Here is a 7,734-nt window from a genome sequence, read left to right as displayed (position 1 = left end):
ATATCAATTGTATACAAATTTATCTATTTTGCACTTATTTGAATTATATCAACTGTGCACATATTATATCAATTGTGTACTAATTAATTTAGTAAATTAAATTAACTGTGTACGAGTTTATCAACTGTGTACTAATTAATTCAGTAAATTATGCTAATTGTGTACAAATTTAACAATTGTGCACGAATTTATCAAATGTGTACCACTTTTTTAACTGTGTACGAATATTCAAGTGTGTAAATAACAATTATATTAAAAAATAAGAGAGTTAACTTACAAATTTCAAACCAATGAGTTAAATTTGTTCATATACCTTCATAAAGTTAAGTTTGTTCACATCCATATGTCACTCAAACATCTTTTACATATATTATATGTAAGTCCTCTGCAGGACTGCTCCTTCAGCAACGTCCTCGTAACCAGCAAGGTCACTCATAGTCCTGGAGGTGTCCACCTCAGTAGGAACGACGACTTCTGCCCCAACATTTTCCGCCTCTGCGGGAGAAGGCAAGAGGTCCTCACAATCATCCATCCAAGACATCACTGCAAGAGGAAAAAAGCACAGATAAGAAATTAAATAATGCACGCCACACATAGTCAGAAATAGAAATTCTACGCCACTTTATTACCTATGGCGGAGGGAGGATAACGGGAGAATACCCATTAGCGGCCAGAGTAGAGTTGTTCTCAACAAGCTTCTTGCAATTGAATTTTTTGGAAGCTTGGGCGGTGTTTAACCTAGCTATGATGGCTGGGTCATGGTCAGAAGGGTCAGAAGGAGGGCGGGGGGTTTTCTCAGGTCTTTCACTCTGCCACAAAATCTTTCTGGCATCGCAGAAAGCATGCCAAGTCTCCTTCACTGTTGAAACTATGCAATATTTATTCACAAATCCTTTATCATGGGATGTAAAGCTAGAGATCAAAGTTGTTTTGTAATCAGGATGGGAAGAAAAACTGTAATGGGTGTTGGTCTTTTTTAGAATCTGGGTTTGGGTAAATAACAGAGTTATATCCTCAACCCCATGGAACGTGAGGAGAATATGAAAAGCAAAAGCTCGACGCAGGGCTGAGGGGGTTATCTGATAAAATGGGATGCCGAAATGATTGCTAATATTAACAGAAAGCCAGGAGGTGGGACCGTGGGAGGCGTAGACCAACTGTTACATGTTGCTCCCATAGAGCGATACTATTCTCCCTAAGGTTCTTGGGGGTTTCTTGAGATTTGTTATCAGGTAGACTGAATTTCAATCCAAAGATATGCCCTTTAAGTCTCATTTCTATTTTTTTCCATTTCTTTAAAACCTAAGATAGAACAGGGAACTTCGTGCGAAGACATTCTTTAAAGTCTTGGTAGATTATACTAAGGATTATTGCCTAGGGGGATTATAAAACCCAAAAGAGAAATGGAACAAATAAATGGAAGAGTCAGTACCTACAAGAAGGGGGCGAGGTCTAGAAGCCGGAAAGTTAATGCCGATGGTAGAAATGGTATCCTGGCAAACGAAGAAGACGCAGGAGTTTGAAGAGATTTGAAGGACGAAAATGGCGGAAATTGGAGAAGATGAAGCGAACGAGCCTTTTATACGTTACACGTTCCCAAGGATTGGAGAGATACGAGAGAGTGAGATGAAGACACGTAGCACCTAATTTGAATTTAACGAACTAGATTAGGGCGGACGTGAACATGCGCCGTTTCAAAAAGCAGCTGATGGGACATCAAAATCAAAGTCAGATGGTCAAAAGCCGACAGATAATTAATGCTAGTGACGTCAGTGCCAAGGGGGAAGCAATTATGTAATTAAGCGTGGCCAAAGACATTGATTAAGCACTAACAGTGAGGTACTTAATCAGACTGGGGGGTAGCTGATGAGGAGTAAATTGTGGAGTCACTAAGATCATGACACATGTCTGCCTACAGGGCCGAAGGTTAGGGCGGACTGTAACAGCACTGAGGGTAATAGAGTAATTTCCACAGTAGAACGGGTGGATGGCATAATGGGTGGCAGGGCTGTGATACAGGAATGAAGTGGAGATGTGCAGATCTAACAAGGCTGTATATCTTCATCTCTGACCTCAGTCATTGCTAGAGAAGACGACAAAAAGCTCAACAAGCGCCAATGATTACTGACACATAGGTTTTCGGAGGCCGTTAACTAGTACATGAGGGACGCGTGTTTTGCATAGGAAAAGACGTGAATGCCCCCGATCTGATCCTCTATATATATATCATCCATTTGTATTTCCGAATTCACGCAATCATATTCAATATAACAGTTTACTTCTCTTTTTTCAAGTATCTGCGAACAGATGATTAAATCAATTCCAAACCGTAGAATTTAGGCTTATTATTCTTGAACACATCAACATCCATTACTCACTCAAACATATTGGACATATATCACATGTAAGTTAAGTGTACTAAGAGTATATGTTAATGTACATATAATAACATCTTGGTAATTGACACGTGTTTAATTAAAAATAATTATCCAATTTGATGTGGTAAACATTGAAATGAACTTAGGAAGTTAAATTTCTTAATTTCCATTGCCCCAACACCTTAAAATTGGGCAAAAGTAATAGTTCTACGGTGCACAATGACAATACACAACTAGAGTACACAGTTGAATGCATACACAATTGTGAACAAACTACCCTTTATTCAGGCATCTTTCAGTAATTGGTATGTGTTTAAGTGAAATTAAATATTCAAAATTAGATTAAACATTAGATTCAGTTTAATGAGTTAATAATGTTCATATCTATTACTCACTCAAACATATTGAACATATATCACATGTAAATTAAGTGTACTAAGAGTATACCAATGTTCATAGGAAAAATGAAACAACATCAAATTAAACGGAGCATACCAATGAACTTAGGAATATGTATTATAGTCAACTGTGCACATAATAAATATTTAGAAAATAATAAATAAATATGCAACTTAATTAATTAAAAAATAACTAATATACTTAATTAGTAATTTAATTAACTAGCTAATTTACAAAAAATAAATATTTATTAATTATTAATAATAACTCATTAATATTTTTATAAGCTTGAGCTCCAACTCATTAGTTAATAAATATATTAATAAATTCAATAATTAATTAATTAATTAATTAATTAATTAAATTGGTATATAAATAATAATTTAGCTAATTAATAATATGTCAACTGTGCATATAATTCAACTATGCACAACATATACACGGTTGATTTTGTTCAACCGTGGACAAACCTAATCAACCGTGTACGTATTATGGTCAACTGTGCACGTAATAAATATTTAAAAAATAATAAATAAATATGTAACTTGATTAATTAAAAATAACTAATACACTTAATTAGTAATTATATATTAACTAGCTAATTTATAAAAAATTAAATATTTATTAATTTTTAACAATAACTAATTAAGATTTTTATGAGCTTGAGCTCCAACTCATTAGTTAATAAATATATTAATAAATTCAATAATAATTAATTAATTAATTAAGTTAGTATATAAATGATAATTAAGCTAATTCATAAATAATAGGGTTAATTGCCTATAAATCCATAATGTATACACGGAATTGGTTTTTGCACCTAATTTTATTTTTCTACTTTTACATACACAACCTTTCGTTTTTTCCTCGAATTTATCCGTTGATCAATTTTTTTCACGCTGGCACCGAAATTGACACTGTGACAGCTGGAAATTGACACCAAGACACATGTATGACATGTGGGAAAAAAATTATATATAAAAAAATCCATATCATCACCTTCCCCAACTTCCCCCTTCCCCCAAACCCTAACTCCCTTCCCCCCACCTGCCGCCGCCACCCGTTTGTGGGCCAAGAAAAGGTCTGTTGTTGCCGGAAAACCAAAGAGTGGCAAACGGCTGCAGGCGCCGATGGTGGCGGCGGCAGCAGGGGCAGCGCCGACGGCAGAAAGTGGTGGGGAATTAGGGTTTGAGAGTGGGGGAAGATGATGAGGTGGGGGTTTTTGTGTGTGTGTGTGTGTGTGTTTTTTTTTTTTTCACATGTCAATAATATGTTTATGTGTCAATTTCCAACTGCCATCTCATCAATTCCGGCTGCCACCGTATCATTTCCGACGCCGGCTTAAGAAAAAATCGGTCACGGGGTAAAAACGAGGTAAAAATGAAAGGTTATGTATTTAGAAGCGAATTTTTTAAAATAAGAGCAACAACCAATTCCGTGTAAAGGTTATGGATTTACAGGCAATTACCCCTAAATAATATGTCAACTTTGAATACTGTGCACAACATTTGCACGATTGATTTTGTTCAATTGTGTAAAAACTTAATCAACTGTGTACGTATTATAGCCAATTGTGCACATAATAAATATTTAAAAAATAATAAATAAATATGTAACTTAATTAATAAAAAATAACTAACATACTTAATTAGTAATTTAATTAACTAGCTAATTTACAAAAAATAAATATTTATTAATTTTTAGTAGTAACTAATTAAGATTTTTATGAGCAAGCTCCAACTCATTAGTTAATAAATATATGAATAAATTAAATAATATATAATTAATCAATTTATTTGTATATAAATGATAATTAAGCTAATTAATAAATAATATGTCAATTGTGTATATACATTCAACAGTGTACAACATTTACACGGTTGATTTTTTTTTTATCGTGCACAAACCTCATCAACTGTGTACGTAGAGAATTCAATTGTGCACGACCAAAATCAATTGTGCACAATATGTACACAGTTGATTGACTTTGTACATGGTTGATTTTTTACAATCTTTTTAACTATGTAGGGATATTGAAGTGTGTAAATAACAATTATGTTAAAAATTAAGAGAGTTAACTTACAAATTTCAAACCAATGTGTTAAATTTGTTCATATACATTCATAAAGTTAAGTTTGTTCACATCCATGTATCACTCAAACATTTTTTACATATATTATATGTAAGTCCTAGTCCTCTGCATGACTGCTCCTTCGGCAACGTCCTCGTGACCAGCAAGGTCACTCACAGTCCTGAAGGCATCCATAATCGCAGTCTGCATCACAACTTTCTTCTACATGTCCTATGCAGCTTTTGGGAATTCAACTCCCGGAAACCTCTTGACTGGGTTTGGATTTTGCTACTGCATGTATTGTTCATCTTGTATACTCAGTCTTGTCTCGTCTTCTATCACATGCAGATGGTCACTCGGCCTCTGTTCGCAAGTGTTGAGGAATGGTGAAGTGAAAGAAACGCCGTCTCTGGGGCTGAATCCTTCGAGGTTGTGTTTCACCAAGTTGTGGATCGATTGTATTTTGGCATGTGGTTGTATATTTCCCAGTTGAGAAAAACACCCCCCTTCGATTCTACTGCTCTCTTATCTTTTATTATCGCAGTTCTTGGGCTCATTTTATTTTTGTTATTTGCATTGGGAAGGTATACATCAAGCAAAGTATGAAGATGAAGAAGATGTATCAGTGAGGACCTACAAGAATCCATTACAACTTGTCAACTAGGAAGCATTTTCCATGCAAGAATCATGAAAACGGAGATTTGTAATAACCTCTAGTTGCTCTTCAGTAAATGAATCTTTATGTACATTCAAAGTGTCTGCATGAGTGCGGCGGAATTCAGCAACAGCTTTCGTAACAGTGGATTTCAAAGGCGATGGCTCCGACACAAAACGGGCCAGCAGAGTCACATGCTCCGGCAACCAACTGGAACGTTCACATTTATATAAGCAATGGACCTACTAATTTGCGCATATAATTCAACTTGCGTGCATAATTTTCATGTGTATTCTAATATTTTAATAATATTCTAGTAATTATTTATTGAACAGTTTGTTTACATTTTATTCGTAAATATAAAATATTTAAAAGATAAAAAATTAACTAATACTTTAATTGGGGCAATATGAAAAATTACAATAAAAAATATTCATATAATCTGAAATGGACGAAATTAAAATTAAATAAAAAAAGTTTATTTCTAAAAATAGTAAAGTGATTTTGGCGGGAAAACATAACTTACTATTTATATAAGTGGTTGAGCTTTTATATATAGATAAAAAATTAACTAATACTTTAATTGGGGCAATATGAAAAATTACAATAAAAAATATTCATATAATCTGAAATAGACGAAATTAAAATTAAATAAAAAAGTTTATTTCTAAAAATAGTAAAGTGATTTTGGCGGGAAAACATAACTTACTATTTATATAAGTGGTTGAGCTTTTATATATAGATTTTATTCGTAAATATAAAATATTTAAAAGATAAAAAATTAACTAATACTTTAATTGGGGCAATATGAAAAGTTACAATAAAAAATATTCATATAATCTGAAATAGAAGAAATTAAAATTAAATAAAAAAAGTTTATTTCTAAAAATAGTAAAGTGATTTTGGCGGAAAAATATAACTTACTATTTATATAAGTGGTTGAGCTTTTATAGATAGATAGATAGATAGATATATAGATAGATAGATTCCGACTTGTTGCCGGAAGTGACGACGACGGCTTCGAATTCTTGATGGCAACTAAATCCAAGATGATCACACTTTTCACTCCAAAATGGAGTATTCAAATAAATAAAATACACGTGTATTCACAGTATCTTATTACGAGGATACCTTTAACCATTGGAACTAGTTTTTAGGAAAATAATCTTATTATGAGGATACCTTGACCTTCAACCATTGGAACTAGTTTTAGGGCCCGTTTGATTTTCAGTATTGGATTAATCAGGATATAAATTATCTTGATAATTTAGTGTGTATTAGTCATGATTTCTAATCTCAGATGGGTGTTTGATATCATTGGTAATTAATCTCAAAAAGTGTTTGATATCCATTGAAATAGGTTGGATTAACATATCAAATACTTAAATTAGTAGCCTATGGAGGGGGTGGAATAATTAGTGTGGGTTAATCCCATGGGAAAATAATCTTATTATGAGGATACCTTCACCTTCAAATATGAGCTGAAAGGTTATTCACTGCAACAAAGCTAAAATTGAGAATTATCTATTGGACAAAATTTGTCCCAATAAAAATTAAGTTAAAAAATTTTAAAAATTAATTTATTTATAAATTTTGATTCAAATTTTAAAAAGATTTAGTTAGTTTTTTTTTTTCATATTGTAGTTTTTTCGTAATTATTTAACAATTATTATTATTTTTTATTATTTTATTTGTAGTTTGTATACTTTAAAAATCTTTATATATATAAAGAGCAAAGTAAATGTAATTTCATTCAATTTGAAGGACATAATTGGAATTGGAAAAAAAAAGTTACATAACCCATGCCATGAAACTGTCGAAAAATGTTAATTCAAAAAAACAAAAAACTGCCAACTCTTTTTTAGGGGAAAAATGTTAATCCAAAAAAATTGCCAACAATTCGAAATATGTTAAATTTGTAATTACTTTTCTGTTTTCTCATTTTAATGATAAAGTATATTTTTCGCATTTTTATGAAATTATAATTTGGATAAAATATGTAATATACATCTTGAATGAAAGACCAAGAAATTACCTTTAATTTGATATATAATATGTAATAATAAATTCAAAATGAGAAAGTTGTGATAATTTAAAGTTTTAACGTATTAAAAATTTATATTTTAAGAAGTGATATTTTCCTTAAGATGAGGAACCATAATTCAACTTTTTTATTTTTTTTCTTAATATTAATATTTTAAAATTTCAAATTATATATTTATATTTATTTT

The 7,734-nt window shown here is 31.9% G+C and overlaps 1 long non-coding RNA gene across 1 annotated transcript; it reads right to left on the bottom strand.

The window, feature by feature from the left end:
- Positions 1–4,818: 4,818 nt before the first annotated feature.
- On the bottom strand, positions 4,819–5,741 carry LOC130986104 (uncharacterized). The gene is made up of 2 exons (XR_009089165.1): positions 5,560–5,741; positions 4,819–5,481 (listed from the first exon to the last, which is right to left on the bottom strand). It is a non-coding gene; the product is annotated as an uncharacterized LOC130986104 (long non-coding RNA).
- Positions 5,742–7,734: the final 1,993 nt, after the last annotated feature.

This window comes from Salvia miltiorrhiza, chromosome 5 (assembly GCF_028751815.1).
Source record: "Salvia miltiorrhiza cultivar Shanhuang (shh) chromosome 5, IMPLAD_Smil_shh, whole genome shotgun sequence".
Lineage (NCBI taxonomy): Eukaryota > Viridiplantae > Streptophyta > Magnoliopsida > Lamiales > Lamiaceae > Salvia > Salvia miltiorrhiza.
Note: the sequence above shows the minus strand (reverse complement) of the source record. Positions and strands in the feature narration are given on the sequence as shown.